Here is an 18234-nt window from a genome sequence, read left to right as displayed (position 1 = left end):
CTGACTCCCCGCTTCCGTACATGTTCAAAGTTTTCCATCATAAACTAGGTCACGGATACCAGTTGGATCAAGATTTGTCACGGCACATCTCTGTGAGGCCTGAGGTCTCTCACATGGCCCCTGAGACATACTTCCCTCCTCCCAAAATATTTTGACATGCCAAGCCTTGGCTGAGCACTAGAGTGATTCACAGAAAATTAAGATGCACATTTCTGTCTTCAAGAAGCCCATCGTTCGGTGGAGTAAATAAAACGCATAGTATTGTGTTACAGATACTGAGGAACGGCAGAGACAATTAAGAGTAAACTAAGAGATTAACTGAACTGAGCAAGACTGCATCCTTTTCCAGAAAGGGAAAGGATATCCCAGAAATTACACTTTTTTTTGCCTAAGAGCAGTCGCATTTTAGAAATGTGTATGACCATCATCATGAAAAGACATCAAGTGGAAATAACAGGGAAAAACCAAGAATCTGTTAGACAAATAAATTAGTATTTTTTATACAATATAAAATTATTCAAAATGACAATATGAAAAAAATGATAGGCAATATCAACTTTTATTTTTATTTTTTTATGTTTATTTATTTTTGAGAGAGAGAGAGAGAGAGAGGAAGAGAGAACGAGCAGGGGAGGGGCAGAGAGAGAGGGAGTCACAGAATTTGAAGTAGGCTCCAGGCTCCGAGCTGTCAGCACAGAGCCCGACGTGGGGCTCGAACCCACAAACCGTGAGATCATGACCTGAGCCAAAGTCGGATGCTTAACCGACTGAGCCACCCAGGGGCCCCAATACCCAGAACTTTTAAATGAAAAAAGATACAAAGTAACATAACACATATACCATATAACATGTAATGTTGAGCAATGTTTAGAAGCATATAAAATTTAGTTTTAATACCAGAAAAAATACACCAAAATGTTAACAGTATTTATATCTGAATCACAGATTTCTGCTTTTTTAACTTTTCTGTATATTCTTAAATTATATATCACAAATATACATTACTTCTATAATAGCCTTCCCCCTCCTGTATTTTTTTTAATTAGCTTCAAAGTACAGCAATCTATCTGTATATCCAGAAACAGACCCAAAAAGCCAAGAGGGCCCATTAAGCAGTGGATGAGCTGAGAAGATTAACTGCCTGGAATCTTTTTGAAGAGATTAGAGGTCCATGAGCCCTCTGAAATGGCCAGGCCAGAGTTCCATGAGCTGCTCTTAGCCAGCTGTCATGGCCAGTTGCCCCCACGAAAGCCCTAGAGGCTTCCTTTCCCAGAATGGACCAGAACCCAGGAATCACGGGGGGGCTGGGGAAGCGTGATTATTAAAAGCAGGCTCCCTTTCCCCACTTGGTGCATGAACGGTCCGTGCCACAGCCTTTGTTGCATGTCCTGGTCCCTCTAGATTCTGATAACTGCCTGGGCACGGTGCAGGGGGGTGGCGCAGCGGGGCAGGGGAGCAGGGGCCCTGCCCTCTCTCTTTAAGCTACAGTCTGTCTTCTCATTCTGATTGTTTAAACTTTTACTAGCCCTACTTTGAGATGGCCTTGGAACACTCTGAAATTGCTAAATACTTCAAATGTTGAATCCACAAAATGGACACAATGTTCTTAAAAAGGGGATTTCTAATGTCAAGCATAATAGTAGCTCCAGAATAAATACCTAAACACTATAGGGCGTTAATAAGTTGCTCACTAAATGAAAGACAGAGTGGTCACCTTCATGTTAAGCACAGAAACCTTTAGACAGGCTGTAAGAGATTATAAACTCTCCTGTTAACAATTCCAAGACAGGGGCACCTGGGTGACTCAGTCAGTTAAGCGTCCGACTTCAGCTCAGGTCATGATCTCATGGTTCATGAGTTTGAGCCTTCCACAGGGTTCTGTGCTGACAGCTCAGAGCCTGGAGCCTGCTTCGGATTCTGTGTCTCCCTCTCTCTCTGCCCCTCCTCTCTTTCTCTTTCTCTCTCTCTCTCTTTCTCTCTCTCTTTCTCTCTCTCTCTCTCAAAAATAAACATTGAAAACAATTTTTTTCAATTCCAAGACAAAAATACACATATTTAAAGTATAGCTTCAAATTACCCACCCAGTAAGATTAAAGGTATTGGCCCAACTGCCTATTTTCACTAATTAAAAACACTTAAACCACAAACCATTTAAACCATCTGCAATAATGAGAAAGTCCAGGATGCAAATTCAGCTCCCACCTGAGCTTCCTTCTTAAGCCATAAAGAACGCTTGTTCTAGAATGAACAGCAGCACCCCTCATCCACTCCTGTGGGCAATCAACACTGTCACAGACCACACTGCAAATTTTAAATGCACCAGATTTCAGCGTGCAAAGACTGGCAGAAATATTTCCTCACCTGGGTTTCACTTCACTGTTTCGCATTTTAAATCTGGTTCTCATTTCCTAAAAACAAACTTTTTGAAGCCAGTCAAAAACCCGTGCTCTGGAAGCAATGGGTTTGTTACAAGGAATTCGTCAAATCTGCCCGGAGATTTAAGACATTCTAAGAAAAGTAGTTAAAGGTGGGGCTCTGATTGGCCTTTAAAACTTCCAATAACATTTTCCTACAAAGTGCTGCAAACCGGGCGACTTTAACACAACATTTAAGTAAGACGAAGCTCAGAACCTCTCCAGATCTCCTCCTAACACCTCGTGTTAAGCACAGAGATTAAAATGCTCTCCCTGGGAATCGACGTTTTCAAGTGAAATTTACACATTTACCGTTTCAAAGATATCCTAAGAACACCCCTCAAGCCCATAGCAACACTTACCTCTATAGCGAGAGTCTAGTCAAGAAAAGTTTCAGTTTACAAATTTACTAGTCCCTCCTTCCTGCTGGTCCTCAAGACCAGGGATCAAAAAAGGGTTGACAGCAAAATGACCCAGCATCCTTCCCAGTGAATGGCGGGTCGCCCTGGCCTCCACACCGGCCTGGCGCCCCGGCGGCCACACACACACACACACACACACACACACACACACACACACACACTTTCTCGGACTTCAGGAAACCAGCCTTTGTTCCCAAGACGCAAAAACCTGGGCTCCAGCGACTAGGCCCCCGCCTCCCCGCAACCGGCCTCTCCGAGCGTCCCAGGCCGGTCTGGGAAGAAGCCCCATTTTCTCCCGTGTCCCAAGTGCTGGGGACACGTGGCTGCCACCTGGGGCTCCAGCTTTCTAAACACACACACGCCGACACCCACGCCCGCACGCCCCGAAAGGAGGGATCGCCGCCGTCATTGTCATCTGGCCGAGCTGTGCCCCGCGGAGCGCGCTCTCCAACTTCCACGATCTCACACGGGTGCGCGCGCGCACCAGGCGGGGGCGCCCAGGGCCCACGTGCCCTCGAGGGCGCAACGCGACCCTCCCGCGCCCCCCCACCACCACCACCACGCGGGCGCAGGCCGGGAAAGCGCCCGCGTCCGCCCGCGCCCTGCGCTCCCCGCCCCCGCGGCCCCGCTCCGGAGCCCGGCGCCCGGCCGGCGGGACGGCTCTCACCTCGGCCTTTGTCCTCCCGCCGACGCAGCCCCGCTCCCGTGCGACCGCCGCCGTCGGAGGGCCGGCCCAGCCTACCCGCCGCGGTCCCACCCACAGCTGCCGGGCTCGGGGCCGGGCGGGGGGCGCTCGGCAAAGCCCGGAGCCGCGGAGCGCGGCCCGCGCCGGGGACGCGACCCCTGACCCCGGCCGCCGCCCCCCGCCCCCCCGCCTGAGTCCACTTCTCCGGGTCTTCGGGACGACCGCGCGGCAGGGACGCGCGGTGGGCACGGCCGCCCCGGGACCCGGGCTGGGGAAGGGTCGCGCGCGGTGTGGGCGGCGTCCGGCGAGGGGTGTGGGCCACGCGGCAGGAGCCAGCCCCCGCGCCGGGAGTTCGGGCCCCCGCGGCCCCCCGGCCCCCTCGTTCCCCACCCCCGCGCCCGGATCCCCGCGCCCACAAGGCCGGTGGGAGGGTCAGCCAACGGCCCTGCCCGGCGCCGGCGTCCACCTCGAGGAAATAACCAGGTCCCCGCCTGAAGCGCCCGGCACCCGGCCGACCCCGCGCGCTGGAAAGGTCGCTTTCTTCTCGGTCCTCCCCGCGGGCCCCCTCCCCGCGTTCCCGCGTGACCCAGACCTGGAGCCCCTCCGGCCACCGCGGACATCGCGGGGCGGGTGGGGGGATCTGGACACAAGTGGGAAGAACCCGCCGAGAACAGAGGTCATTTTGTCGCTTGGGACCCAGGCGCCCGGAGGAGACAAGGCAAGTGTGGAAGGCAGGGAGAGAGGAGTCTAGACCTCCCGGGACCCCCCCCCCCCCCACGTCTGCGCCGGGACTGAGCCCTGCAGAGGGTCCTGTCGGCCGGGTCTCCCAGCAGGTACCATGCTCCCCCGTCCCCACCCGACTGCGCCCGTCTCCCGCAGCGCTGCCCACCCGCTCTAACAGCCTGACTGGTGGACCGTGGTCCCCAGAAGCCCGAGTCAGCGAGAGGCCCACGAGGGGCTCCGCCTGAGGCCCACAGAGCAAGAGGAAGATTCTGGAAATACAGGCTCCTGTAGGTGGCACCCAGGCACCTTTGCCCTGGCCCCCTCCCCACGCCCGGTCAGAAGAATGAGTGAATAAAGGAGGGAATGAAAAAGAAGGAACCTCAAATAAGACTCTGTAGATGTCACTGGCGGCTGGTGCAGAGGTAGCCTGAGGGATGAGCACGGGGCTGGAGGTTTCTTTCCTCTTTTCAGCAGATGTCCGTTGCCCCTGTGATTTCAGGAACCTGTGAGGTGCTGCACAGGAGTCGGAGGACCCGTCCTGGACCCTCCCTGCCCCTCACCTCCACGCGTCGCCAGCGAGGCCTTGGGCCTATGAGTCACTGTCCTCCTGGACTGGAGAGTCACAGCCACCCAGGTGGGCAGTTAAGCGAGGAAATGACAGAATGCGAGGACAGCTCCCAGCAAATGCCAGCACACAAGCAGGGCCTCAGTAAAGATGTTGACTGAATCAATCGTGGCAGATCTGTAACCTGAATGGCAGCACCGTCATTTTCCTTACTGTGAAGTATTTCAAACACACGCTGGAGAGGCGACGTCGTGAGCCCCCCCTGTGTGCCCAAGAACCAGCCAATCCTAACATCTTGCCATACTTGCTTTCGGATGTTCGTGTACAAAATAAAGAATATCACGATACAGTTAAAGCCCGTGGGCAGCCCTCCGTGATCCCAGTTCTTTCCTCCCCAGCCCCCTCTCTCAGTACTCTCCTACAACATGCCATCCATGTTTCTATACTATTACTACATATGCACGCGTTTGTGAACTATATATAACACGTTTACCAGTTCTACAAACTTTCTGGGTATTATCACACCCTACGTTTCGTTCTGTAATCCGGTGGGTTGACTTCGTACTGTTTTGCTCAATGTTATGGTTGTGAGAGCCATCTGGTCATTCACGGAGCCCTACTTGATTCATTTTAACTGCTAAATGGTATTCCGTTGTATGGCTATGGCACAATTTATATACACGTTCTTCTGTTGATAGATATCAGCGCTGATTACGATATGGTTCAAAACAAGACTGTAATGGGGCGCCTGGGTGGCTCAGTCGGTTAAGCGTCCAGCCTCGGCTCGGGTCATGATCTCACGGTTTGTGGGTTCGAGCCCCACGTCGGGCTCTGTGCTGACAGCCTGGAGCCTGGAGCCTGCTTGGGATTCTGTGTCTCCCTCTCTCTCTGCCCCTCCCCCATTCATGCTCTGTCTCTGTCTCTCAAAAATAAACATTAAAAAATAAATTAAATAGGGGCGCCTGGGTGGCTCACTCGGTTGAGCATCCGACTTCAGCTCAGGTCACGATCTCACGATCTCACGGTCTGTGAGTTCGAGCCCCACGTCGGGCTCTGGGATGATGGCTCAGAGCCTGGAGCCTGTTTCCGATTCTGTGTCTCCCTCTCTGCCCCTCCCCCGTTCATGCTCTGTCTCTCTCTGTCCCAAAAATAAATAAACGTTAAAAATAAATAAATAAATAAATAAAATAAAGACTAAAAAACAAGACTGTAGTGAACATTCTTGGAATTGTATTTGTGTTTCTAGAGTATAGCCCATTCTCAACCCAGTAAAAACATGTACAGAATAACTGTTGAATGAACGGTAACCAATCTGTTTGCTCTGTGGTTTAGGTACTGCAATTGCTAAACCAGTAATCACTGTAAGAAATGCCCTTACTTTCTTTTCCCCTTCCATTTTGACAGCTTACAGTTTATCAAGCAAATAAAATCCTACAGAACCGAGGTTAGCACACTTTGTTCTTAAAGGACCAGAAGTAAATATTTTATGCTTTGCCAGCCAAAAGGCAAAATCTGTGCTGTCTTTTATATAAGTACTTTAAAATACAACCTTTTAAAAATGTAAAAGAAAAATTATCTCACGGGCCATTAAAAATTTTTTAGGACCAGGGGCACCTGGGTGGCTCAGTCGGTTAAGCGTCCAACTTCAGCTCAGGTCATGATCTCGCAGTTCGTGAGTTGGAGCCCCGCGTCGAGCTCAGTGCTGACAACTCAGAGCCTGGAGCCTGCTTCAAATTCTGTGTCTCCCTCTCTCTCTGCCCCTCCCCAGCTTGCACTCTGTCTCTCTCTTTCTCTCTCTCTCAAAACTAAATAAACATTAAAAAATTTTTTTTCTAGGACCAAAACAAAAACAGGCAGCAGAGTGCATTTGGCCCATGGGCCATAGTTTGCCTATCTCTTGTTATAATAACATCATTCCTTTCTTTGAAATCCAACATTAAAAAGGAAGTCACTTTTTTTTTTAATTTTTTTTTCAACATTTATTTATTTTTGGGACAGAGAGAGACAGAGCATGAACGGGGGAAGGGCAGAGAGAGAGGGAGACGCAGAATCGGAAACAGGCTCCAGGCTCTGAGCCATCAGCCCAGAGCCTGACGCGGGGCTCGAACTCACGGACCGCGAGATCGTGACCTGGCTGAAGTCGGACGCTTAACCGACTGCGCCACCCAGGCGCCCCTGGAAGTCACTTTTAATAAAGACAAAAATAGGGGTGCCTGGGTGGCTCAGTCAGTGAAGTATCCGACTTCAGCTCAGGTCATGATCTCACAGTTTGTGAGTTCGAGCCTCACATCCGGCTGTGCTGACAGCTCAGAACCTGGAGCCTGCTTCGGATTCTGTGTCTCCCTCTCTCTCTCTCTCTCTCTCTCTCTCTCTGCCCCTCCCCCGCTCGTGCTCTCTGTCTCTCAAAAATAAATAAATGCTAAAAAAAAATTTTAATAAAGACAAAAACATAATTTGGCTCACCAGAAGAATCAAAGCGAATATGAGATCACTACCTGGGAAAAATTCTTAGAAACATGTCCCATACCTTAGCTGAATGAATACAACGACTTTGGAGAAACCATTTAATCCTATCCTTAAAATCTACAACAAATTTTAGAAATGCATAGGCTCCTCCCAACTAAGAATTAATTAGACAAGACATGAGATCCGACGAAAAAGTTGAGTGCTGTTTTGCTGCTTAATGAATCATCTCTCCGTTCCTAGTTTATTGATTTAAACACTAGCACACAAATACGAACGATTAGATTTGTTGCCTGAACCGAACCTGACCCGCTTACTTTATGTGTCTTTATCGAACTTGAACAGAAAGTAATTTCAAGATATTTCCTCAAATGAGGAGAATCAACCTCGTTTACCATGGGGTTGAGAAGAATGAGAGCGAACTAAAAATCTGTGGTGGCCAGGCTGAAACTCACAAAGGGGCTGTTAATCCCCAAGCCCATTCAGTAAGCAAGTTTCTCGCAGAGGCCATGGGGTCGGGAAGGCAATTAGACATGGCTTCTGGGCACATTTGTTTCCCTGACCAGCATTATCCTGAAGAATCATACGCGTCCACTTCTCGCACACCTACACACACACACGCACACACACACACACACACACACACACACACACATTCTTCTATCCTTAGCACATACGCATCGTCCCACACGCAAGTGCGCAAGTCTATGCATGTGCTAACACGTGTACCCCTTACCCACGCTGCTCTCTGAAATGCACACAGCACACGCGCTTCAGACATACCTATGGCTCTCTTTCACATACATACGTGTCCCTCATACCTGTGCTCCTTCCCACCGACCACCAAATACCTTCTCTCCCTTTCACACACACAGGCCCACCCACCCGCCTTGTCACACAGACAGTTCTCCCCTCGGGACACGCATTCTCCCCGTGCCCATATTCCTCCCGTTTCTAGCACAGGCAACTCTCTGCCCGCCTCGTGCTTTCCAGCTTACAGCTATTTTCCCACAACTTCCCCCCCCCCCCCCCCGATGCGCGTGTACTCCCTCACACGTTTTCGTATCTCCGTATATTTGCTCATCTGGCCACACGTACAGATGTATACACAGTCCCCTTCCTTTCCTGCTTTGGTACAAGTAGCATCCGCTCGCGATCACATTTAGCCCAATCGCCCAAGGGAAATGCCGCAGAGTGGAATTAGGATGGAGACTTTGGAAGCCCCCATCTGTGCCTGTCAAGCCGCTTGGAGTCGTTTGTTATCAGCCCGCCACGTGTTTCTACATAAAGAGCGCTTCTAAATTACTTAAAGTTTAGCCTCTGACAATAAATATTTCTGTAACCTGGTCTGTGTTAAGAAAATGTTCCTCTGGCATAGTCACTGCTTTCAACTTGCTTAAATTCCCCCAAAATGTGTGTGGCTAGGTGCATTGGTTCGTTTGCGTCGCCATCAGAAAGTCCCACAGACTGGGTGGCTTCAACCACGGAAATGTATCATGTCACAGTTCCGGAGGCTAGCGGCCCACAGTTGAGGGGTCAGTCTGGGTGGCTTCTGCTGAAGACTGTGAAGGGGTATCTGTCCCTGTCCCACCATCTCTGGTTTGTGGATAGCTGTCTTCCCTCCATGTGTCTGTCCAAATTTCCTTTCTCCTAAGGACACCAGTCATTGAATTAGGACCCACTGTAGGGACCTCATTTTAGTTTGATTACCTCTGTAAAGACCCTTTCTCCAAATAAGGAGGGTTGGGGGTTAAGACTTCAACTTATGAATATGGAAAGAAGCAGGAATAAGAAACACAATTCAACCATTAATGGTTCAAACCAGAGATGCCAAACTCTTCCTTGATCAGTCGTCCATCGGAACCCTAGATGTGGCCAGGGCTTCGTTTGGAACCTTAAACTCGGATCCAACTGCACCCACTCTCTTCTCCACTTCCATTTATTTATTTCTTTAATGGTTATTTATTTTTGAGAGACACAGAGACAGAGCTGTAGTGGGGGCGGGGCAGAGAGAGAGAGAGGGGGAGACACAGAATCGGAAGCGGGCTCCAGGCTCCGAGCTGTCGGCACAGAGCCCGACGCGGGGCTCGAACTCACAGACTGTGAGATCATGAGCCGAGCCGAGATCGGAAGCTTAACTGACTGAGCCACCCAGGTGCCCCACTCACCTCCATTTTAGCGGGGATATCGAGCACCCAAAATTCAGAAGCCCTTTTCGATGGACTCCCTGAGGTGAAACTGCTCCACCTGGTGGAGAGTCGAGACGCTACACTTCAGCGAATGACAGACCAGCTTGTAAGGCGACCGCTAGCAGGTTGATATCAAAGGAAAGAGTCAGAGGAGCAAAACAAAGTTGGTGCAACGGATACATTTCACGCGGGTAGTGCATGGAAGGTGAACATTTAAGTAGAGCACATCTAACAATAAGACACTAGTAAGCAAACTAGATGGCGCTTACATAGAATTCAGGTGGAATAGAATGCAATAACTCAACTTGGAGGAGACTTTCTTTTAAAACCCGGTTGCAACATAGGCACAGACTAAGAGTTTCACGCTGGACCTTCATAATCAGGAAATATGAAATTATATAAAAGTTTGCGATGCCCTGCTCCAATGTATGTATAGAAAGAAATCACTCTGTATAGAAATATCACTATGCATAGAAATAAATCACTCCGCCAATTGTGCAGCAAGGTTTAATAAGCCACCATCATCGCTAATGGCATTTCCAGAACACAATTACATAGAGCTGGAGACCATGTAAATGATACAAATAGTATCACTTGTAGATATCGGGACCCATCACACTTCTTCCTTCTCTTTTTCTCCAAAAAATACCTCTGGGCGCCTGGGTGCCTCAGGAGGTTGAACATCCAACTCCGGCTTAAGTCATGATGTCGCAGTTTGTGGGTTCAAGCCCCACGCGGAGCTTTGCACCGAGAGCACAGAGCCGGCTCCGGATTCTCCCGCTCCTTCTCTCTCTGCCCCTCCCCCACTCATTCCCCACCCCCCAAGAATTTAAACCTTAAACATTAGGGGCGCCTGGGTGGCGCAGTCGGTTAAGCGTCCGACTTCAGCCAGGTCACGATCTCGCGGTCCGTGAGTTTGAGACCCGCGTCAGGCTCTGGGCTGATGGCTCGGAGCCTGGAGCCTGTTTCCAATTCTGTGTCTCCCTCTCTCTCTGCCCCTCCCCCGTTCATGCTCTGTCTCTCTCTGTCCCAAAAATAAATAAACGTTGAAAAAAAAAATTTAAACCTTAAACATTAAATATTTAAAAAAATAGAATACCTCTTGGGAGTTTATTCCTCTAAGAATGTAATGGTATAATGTACACCATGCACATTACAAATATGTATAAAACACCTGGATTGTTGTCATGTATCCCCAAATCCTATGTATAACTCATGGAACTGACATGTCAGGCTTTTAGCCCCAATGATTTAGCATCAGCAAAGAAAAATTACTATTCTGGTGGTTGGTAGCTTCTTGATGTATAACTTCTTTCTATTCAGAAGAACAAGGATGCCTTTGTTGAGAAATGTATGAATACAAAGTGAACAGTGCTATTTCTTAAGGGCCAAGTGAAAATTTTATCTGCTTTATCTTACTTTGCACGCCCTTAGCTCTTGCTAGAGGGAGTGTAAATTGATTCAACTTCTTTGAAAGACCATTTGACAATAGGTAACAAAATCACCAGGGCGCCTGGGTGGCGTGGCGCAGTCGGTTGAGCATCCAGCTTCTGCTCAGGTCATGATCTTGCAGTTGGTGAGTTCGAACCCCGCATCGGGCTCTGTGCTGACAGCTCAGAGCCTGGAGCCTGCTTCAGATTCTGTGTCTCCCTCTCTCTCTGCCCCTCTCCTGTTTGCACTCTGGTCCTCTCCCTCCCTCTCTCTCTCTCAAAAATAAACACTTAAAACAATCACCAATGCATCTCTGAGAGCCTAGTGGTTCACTCCTAGCCACTTACCTTTTGGATATACTCACACCTGTGTGAAAGGAAGTATGCACAAGATTAGCCCATACCGAGTGTTGTTCCTGGTAGGAAAATATTAGAAGTAGACTAAGTGCCCAGCCTTGGGGAACAGCACGGGGGATTTATGGTACATACACAAAAAAGAGCGAGAAAAACTTTTATTGCATTGAACAATCTGCAAGATATTTTTCTAGGTTGAAAAAATTAATGGTATGATTACTAGTGCGCAAACAAGGGTCAGGGGAAAAAACATAGATAAAATATGTGTGCATAAAACATCCCTGCACGAATGCATAAAAAGCTGGTATAATGTAGCCTCCCAAGAAAGGCCTTTGCTGCTAAAGGACAGAGTGGGAGAAAGATTTTTTTCACTATTTACTCTTCCGTACCTTTTCACTTTGGGGCCCTATAAATGTATCCCTTCAAAAAACTAATGTTTTGGGGGATGCTCAGTCGGTTAAGGGTCTGACTTGGGTTTAGGTCATGATCTCACAGTTTGTGGGTTTGAGCCCCACATCGGACTCTATGCTGACAGCTCAGAGCCTGGAACTGCTTCAGATTCTGTGTCTCCTCTCTCTACTTGCCCACCCCCCCCCCCCGCCCCGCTCATGGCTCTGTCTCTCTCTCTCTCTCTCAAAAATAAAAATAAACATTAAAAAAATAAAATTAAAAAAAATTTTTTAATTAAAAAAATTTTTTAAACTAATTTTTTAAGTTTATTTATTTTGAGGGGGAGGAAGGGCAGAGAGAGAGAGAGAGAGAGAGAGAGAGAGAGAATCTCAAGGAGGCTCCACACTGTCAGTGCAGAGCCCTACTCAGGGCTTGATCTCACAAACCATGAGAACATGACCTGAGCCAAAATCAAGAGTTGAATACTTAACTGACTGAGCCACCCAGGTGCCCCCAAAAAGAATATGTTTTGAAAATGTTTTAATGTTTTTATTTATTTTCGAGAGAGAGACAGACAGAACATGAGCTGGGGAGGGGCAGGGAGAGAGAGGGAGACACAGAATCCCAAGCAGGCTCCAGGCTCTGAGCTGTCAGCACAGAGCCCGACGCGGGGCTGGAACTTGCAAACCACGAGATTATGACCAGAGCTGAAGTTGGATGCTTAACCGACTGAGCCACCCAGAGGCCCCTAAAATGAATATTTTTAATTTAATTTGCCTTGACCAAAATATCTCAAAAACTTAAAACTATTTTTCAATTTTGGTATCATAAGTCTGAAACCAATGTGATTAGTCTCTGACATTTAGCAACTTTCTCTTCTTTTAGGGCAGGTATGGTCTACCTTTTGTATGTTGATATGTAATGATAATAAATATATAAATACATAAATACATAAATAAATACATAAATAAATAAATACATAAATGATATGTAAATACCTAACAAGATTCCAAGTTAGATAATTGTATTTCTTTTTTTCCACCCAATTAATTCAAATGGGCATTTATGATACATATCTCTACATGCAGAAAATGCAAAAGAAAAATTCAAATAATGCATCTGAATTATTACCAGTGAAACTTTGCTATGATAAGACCTTTAACAAATTGGAACGCCACAGATTTGTGCAAGATGAATTATCAAAAATATGACAGCCTAAGAACAGGTTTTCTTGAAGTGTATTCCTTATTAATCAAATTTATGAGAATTCCCAATCCTGACGATATAGCATTCTTTCTCCAAAATACAACTAATTTGGGGTGCCTGGGTGGCTCAGTTGACTGGTTAAGCATCCGACTTTGACCCAGGTCATGATCTCGCCATTCAGGGGTTTGAGCCCCACTCTGGGCTCCACACTCTCTCTCCCTATATCTCTCCCTCTCTGTCTGCCCCTCACTCATTCGTGCTCTCTTTCTCTCAAAAATAGATAGATAGATAGATAGATAGATAGATAGATAGAATTTTAAAAAACTAATTTTAAATCTACAATATTTAAGAAATACTAAGAAAATTGGTATGCATACAAAAATCAGGCAGGAAGAAAAATAGAAGTTGCTAAACTTATCAATAACCTGATAAGTCTGAATCAAAACCAATCCATTGTCAAAAGTATGCTCGGCAGTCTCATGGCAACATGGTATTATATTTCGGGGTGCTATGCTTTGCTTTAGACTTCACATTTCAAGGCGAGCATAGTAAGGGTGTTATTTCTCCCAAGTGCTATTTGGTTGTTGATAATGTAATGTACCTATTGATAGTGAAATATTATGAAGGCATCAGCCCAAGTTTCAGGGCTCATCAGACGACACAGGGGGAGGAGACTGGGGTGCTAGCCTCATCTGGGGGTTTGGGGAAGGCTGTCTGAGGGAGCATCAAAGGGAAATGTTCTAGCAAAGAAAACAAGGTGTGAGAGGGCTCAGCAGGGAGGGAAGAAAGCTTTTGAGGGAAGGAATAAAGATCTCTGTGGCTGTGGCTGTGGCTGTGGCTGTGGCCAGAGACAGCAGTGCCCCCCAAAGGGCCCATGATGGGGACAGGGCGTGGGACCTGCCCTCCCCAAGGGCAGTGGGGGAGACAGCCAAGCAGGCAAGTGACCAGCGTGCAGGGGAAAAATACTAACCTCGGGTGACGCGCAAGCAAGCCCACCAGCAGATTCAAGCAGAGGAGGGATGAGATCAGATCTGCGCCTTAGAAAGATTTCTCCAGCGATGTGAGGTCAAGTCAACCCCCCCCCCCCCGGCCAAAAAAAGGCGATTGTTAATTTGACAGTGATAGTGTGGCGTCCCTTGTAGGTGGGGGGACGGAAGACGGGGAAATGAATTAGGAAGCAGTGATAAAGGCCCTGCAACAAAGAGGAGGAGGGCAGCAGGGGGGGCAGCGGGAGTCGGGAGAGGGGAGAAACCGAAGCTCCTGGCCTTTGTTGCTCCTCATCGGAGCCCACTGAGGCGCGAGCCCGTGGATCATCTCTCCCACAGCAACTTTTTGACAAGCCTTCATGGGGATTTGCCCTTGTGGGTGGCTTTGACTGCGCTTGCTTTTTGGTTTCCTTTCCGAGGCGGGAGACAAATGCGGTTGCTAAGCAGAGGGACCGAATCCGTGAGGCTGGGCCGAGACTCTCACGGGCTCGTGTCCTCTTGGGAGCTCTCGGGGGGGAAAGCTCGTCCAATTCTGAGCAAAAACCTCCAGGAGTTCGCTGCGCCTCTCTTGGTTCCGTGGGATGTCGCCGTAGAGCCATTTGCAATCGCTGGGGGGGGGAGCTTGGAGGCTGGATTGGAAGAGACCCTGCGGGAAAAGGGAAGTTCGCGCAGGTGCTGAAGGTCGTGCGTCGAGGCTTGCTGTCCCTTACCCCCCATGCAACCGAGTTGCGGGGACGCTCGCCCCCAGCTTACGAACGCACCTACTGACGGTCCTAGAAGTGAAGTCACCTGCCAGTGAGGGCTAGTCAAGGTGGTTGTGGGACCCACATGGGCCTGCCCCTTCCTCCAGGCCACCTTCTCCTCTTCCGGCGTCTGTCCATCTGTCCATCCCATCGGTGCTCCTCTCCTGCCCCGTGTGTCTTCTGACACATCACCTCACCTCCTTTTTTTTTTTTTTAATGTTTATTTATTTTCAAGAGAGAGCGCGTGCGCACGCAGGGGGAGGGGCAGAGAGAGACGGGGGGCAGGGGATCTGAAACAGTCTATGCTGACAGCGGTGAACCCAATGGCGGGCTCGAACCCACCAACCGTGATCATGACCTGAGCCAAAGCCACACGCTTAACCGACTGAGCCAGCCAGCCTCCCCTCATCTCACCTTCCGAAGAGGGTGCTGATCTGGAGAGCAAAAGGCCAGCATTGGACTTGCAGCTCTGCACCCTTTTGATCTTAGGCAGGTCCCTCAACCCCTCGGTTCTGTTCACTCTCCTGTGAAAGGAGAGGGTTTTGCTACGTGATCGCCAGGACCGCTTCCTGCTCTGACTCAGAACATGACACACAGAAAACTAACGGGGAAAAGTCCTTGCTGGCATCATTTCTCCTCTGCCATCTTGTACACAGGCCCCTTCTTCCTCCACCTGTCATAGGAGGGGATGCACGCAGAGAAACTACAAGCCAGCCGCGGACCAGAGCAGAGGTCTACAGTGTCATCCACAACCTCACCCGTGTTTCCCAAGTCACTGTCCTCCAGGGCGCCTCACCCGCCCCATCCGTCTATAGCATATGGCTGACCACCTGCACTGTCTCTAAAATCTGCAATTCTGCCGTCTTCCCTTAGCCCCAGCAGGTGACCTAGGCTCCGCAGACCAGGGACCCCCTCCACTTTCTGCCAAAACTACCTTCCAGGCTTGCCTGCCTCTGTCCTGACACTGTCCTCCTGTCCCTGCGAGAGTGGGGTCCCTCCTCTGGCCTCTGCTTCCCTCCTTCCTTCTGTATCGCACCCCCAGGAGCGCCCTCAGACTTGTCTCCTCCGTGGGGTTTTCAGCACTTCCCTTCCTCCTATCAACTTCCCTTCCTTGTTATCAACATTGAGAAACTTGGGTCTCTTCCACCTTAAAAAAAAAAAGAGAGAAAGGAAAGGAAGGAAGGGAAGAAAGAAAGAAGGAAGGAAGGAGGGAAGGAAGGAAGGAGGGGAGGGAGGAAGGAGGGGAGGGAGGAAGGAGGGGAGGGAGGAAGGAGGGGAGGGAGGAAGGAGGGGAGGGAGGGAGGAGGGGAGGGAGGGAGGGAGGAAGGAAAGGGGAAGGGAGGGAAAAAACCCCATCCCTTCTTTTAATCTCTAAAACACTCATAGCCCAGATTCATCTTCCATCTCCCTGGCTACTCTCTTAATTGTTGTTGTTTAATTTAAAAACAAAAGCAATACGTGCTTAAACAGTTGTGATAGTGGGGCACCTGGGTGACTCAGTTGGTTAAGCTTCTGACTTCGGCTCAGGTCAGGATCTCCCCAGTCATGATTTCAAGCCCCGCGTCAGGCTCTCGGCTGTCAGGGCAGACTCTGCTTCAAATCCTCTGTCCCCCTCTCTCTCCCTGCCCCTCCACCGCACACTCTTTCTTTCTTTCTCTCTCTCTCCCTCTCTCAAAAGAATAAACATTAAAAAAAAACAACAACAACAGCTGTGATAGTATTTTCCAGCACTTTCACCCCTGGCTGTTTTCTGGTTCCACCCTCTGGCTCTGCCCCACCTTCCTGCTCCCTGAACCAATCTTGTCTATTCCTGGACCTCAAGTACCCAGGTCACCTCCTTCAGCCTAAGCCTTCCCTTAAACCCGATCAACCCCCAAGCTTTCTGTCCCTTCTACCTCTCAAATCTATCTTTTCCTCCATTTTACTATTGCCAGCACCTTTGGGGCCATCACCAGCCGCCCTTTCAGTGACGGTGACAACCTCTCGTCCATTCTCCTTCCCTCCAATTTGACTCTTTCTGTTTCAGATCTAAAAATGCCTATGCTGGCGTGACAGGTATATGCAGAAAGTTGTAACATCTGGCAAATAATTGGATTACAATGGCAACCTTTGGGTTTGATCCTCATTCCCAAAAGGCTGCATTAGAAAGATTAAATTGGCTTCAATTTAGCTGGGGTATCACGCACTTGAAAAGGGGCTGGGGATCAGTTGCTTCATCTGAAAAATAAGGGTTTGGGCTAGACCAGTGCCTCGCAGAGTATGCCCAAATCCTCAGAGTTTCTGATTCTGTAGGTCTGGGGTAGGGCCCAAAACTTTGCATTCCTAACAAGCTCCCATGTGATGGCGATGTTCCGGTCCACAGACCACACTTAGAAGAGCAGTGGACTAGACGATATCTGCGTATTTTCATTTCTTCACCTGCGCTATCCAATGTGGTAGCCACCAGATACGTGGCTACTTAAATTAATAGTGTAATTAAAGTAAACATTAAATTAAAATTCAGTTCCTCAGACATACTAGCCACGTTGGAAGGGCCCAATAGCCACGTGTGTCTGGGCACCATTGTGGGGCATGGTTGATAAAGGGAAGGATATGGTGACTGAAGTCCTGCGAGTCCCCACAGGGCCCCCTTTCTGAGCCTCTGTATCTAATCTGCAACGTAGTCTAGAAATATCTACCTCACAGGGAGATGTGTAAAAAAAAAAAACCTGTAATTTACACGAAATTCCGGTTCCTTTTTTCTTCCTCCTCTGTGCTCCCATAGCATGTGATGCACATTCCGATGGTACTTCTGTGTTCTAGTGATGTGTCTCCCCAGGCTGGGGACAGCTGCAGCACAAAGTAAGGTCCCTGGCAGACTGGACTCCCCTTCAGCACCTCCTCCGTGCCAGGCTCTTGCTCCAACAACGTGTGAATGATTAAGTCTCGCGCTGAAGCCAAGTGTCATTGCCTGGCTCTCCACAACCGTTCTCATGCTGTCTTCAGCCTGGAGTCCCTGCCACCCCCATCCTGACCCACACTCCACCTTTACTCACCCAACAGCATCTCTAGCTGGACACAATCTAGGCGGTCTCCAATTATCTTCTCAAGGATCGGCATCCCAGATGAACTAATCAGCTATGGAGTCAAATCCTGCTTCGAACCGCTGCCTTCCCCGGGACCCTGGGTGACGTTTGCAATCTCGCTACTCTTCATTTTCCTAATCTATACATTGGGCAGGAAAACACCTTTCGGTTTTGATATAAGCTTTACATGCGAAAATGCATGCAAGACATTTAGCAGAATGCCGAACACATAGCAAATGCTGGCTTATGTCTTTTTATGAAAAACATTCATTTCTGGTCTCCAGCACTTGCCTTCTCAGGGACTCTGGTGGGTATAAAGGCATGTTTTAACCGCTCTGGGAAATTCTCCATTCTGCAACAAAATCCAATCTTTTAGACACTTAGCCCTTATGTTATTCTTTATTTCAAGCCGTTCATTTAGCAAACATTTACTGGGCTCTTACTATTTATTTGCCACACATTGTGCTAGATGCTGGTCATACAAAGATTATAGAATGCCTCTGCCTGGAGGAGTTTATAATCTAGCGGGGAGCCAACTTCCTCTGGAAGCCTGCCTTGCCCCCCGCCTCAGGCTGGGTAGAAACCCCCCGGGGTCTAAC

The sequence above is a fragment of the Prionailurus viverrinus genome, unplaced genomic scaffold (genome assembly GCF_022837055.1).
Source record: "Prionailurus viverrinus isolate Anna unplaced genomic scaffold, UM_Priviv_1.0 scaffold_33, whole genome shotgun sequence".
NCBI lineage: Eukaryota > Metazoa > Chordata > Mammalia > Carnivora > Felidae > Prionailurus > Prionailurus viverrinus.
This window is presented reverse-complemented; position numbering follows the sequence as displayed.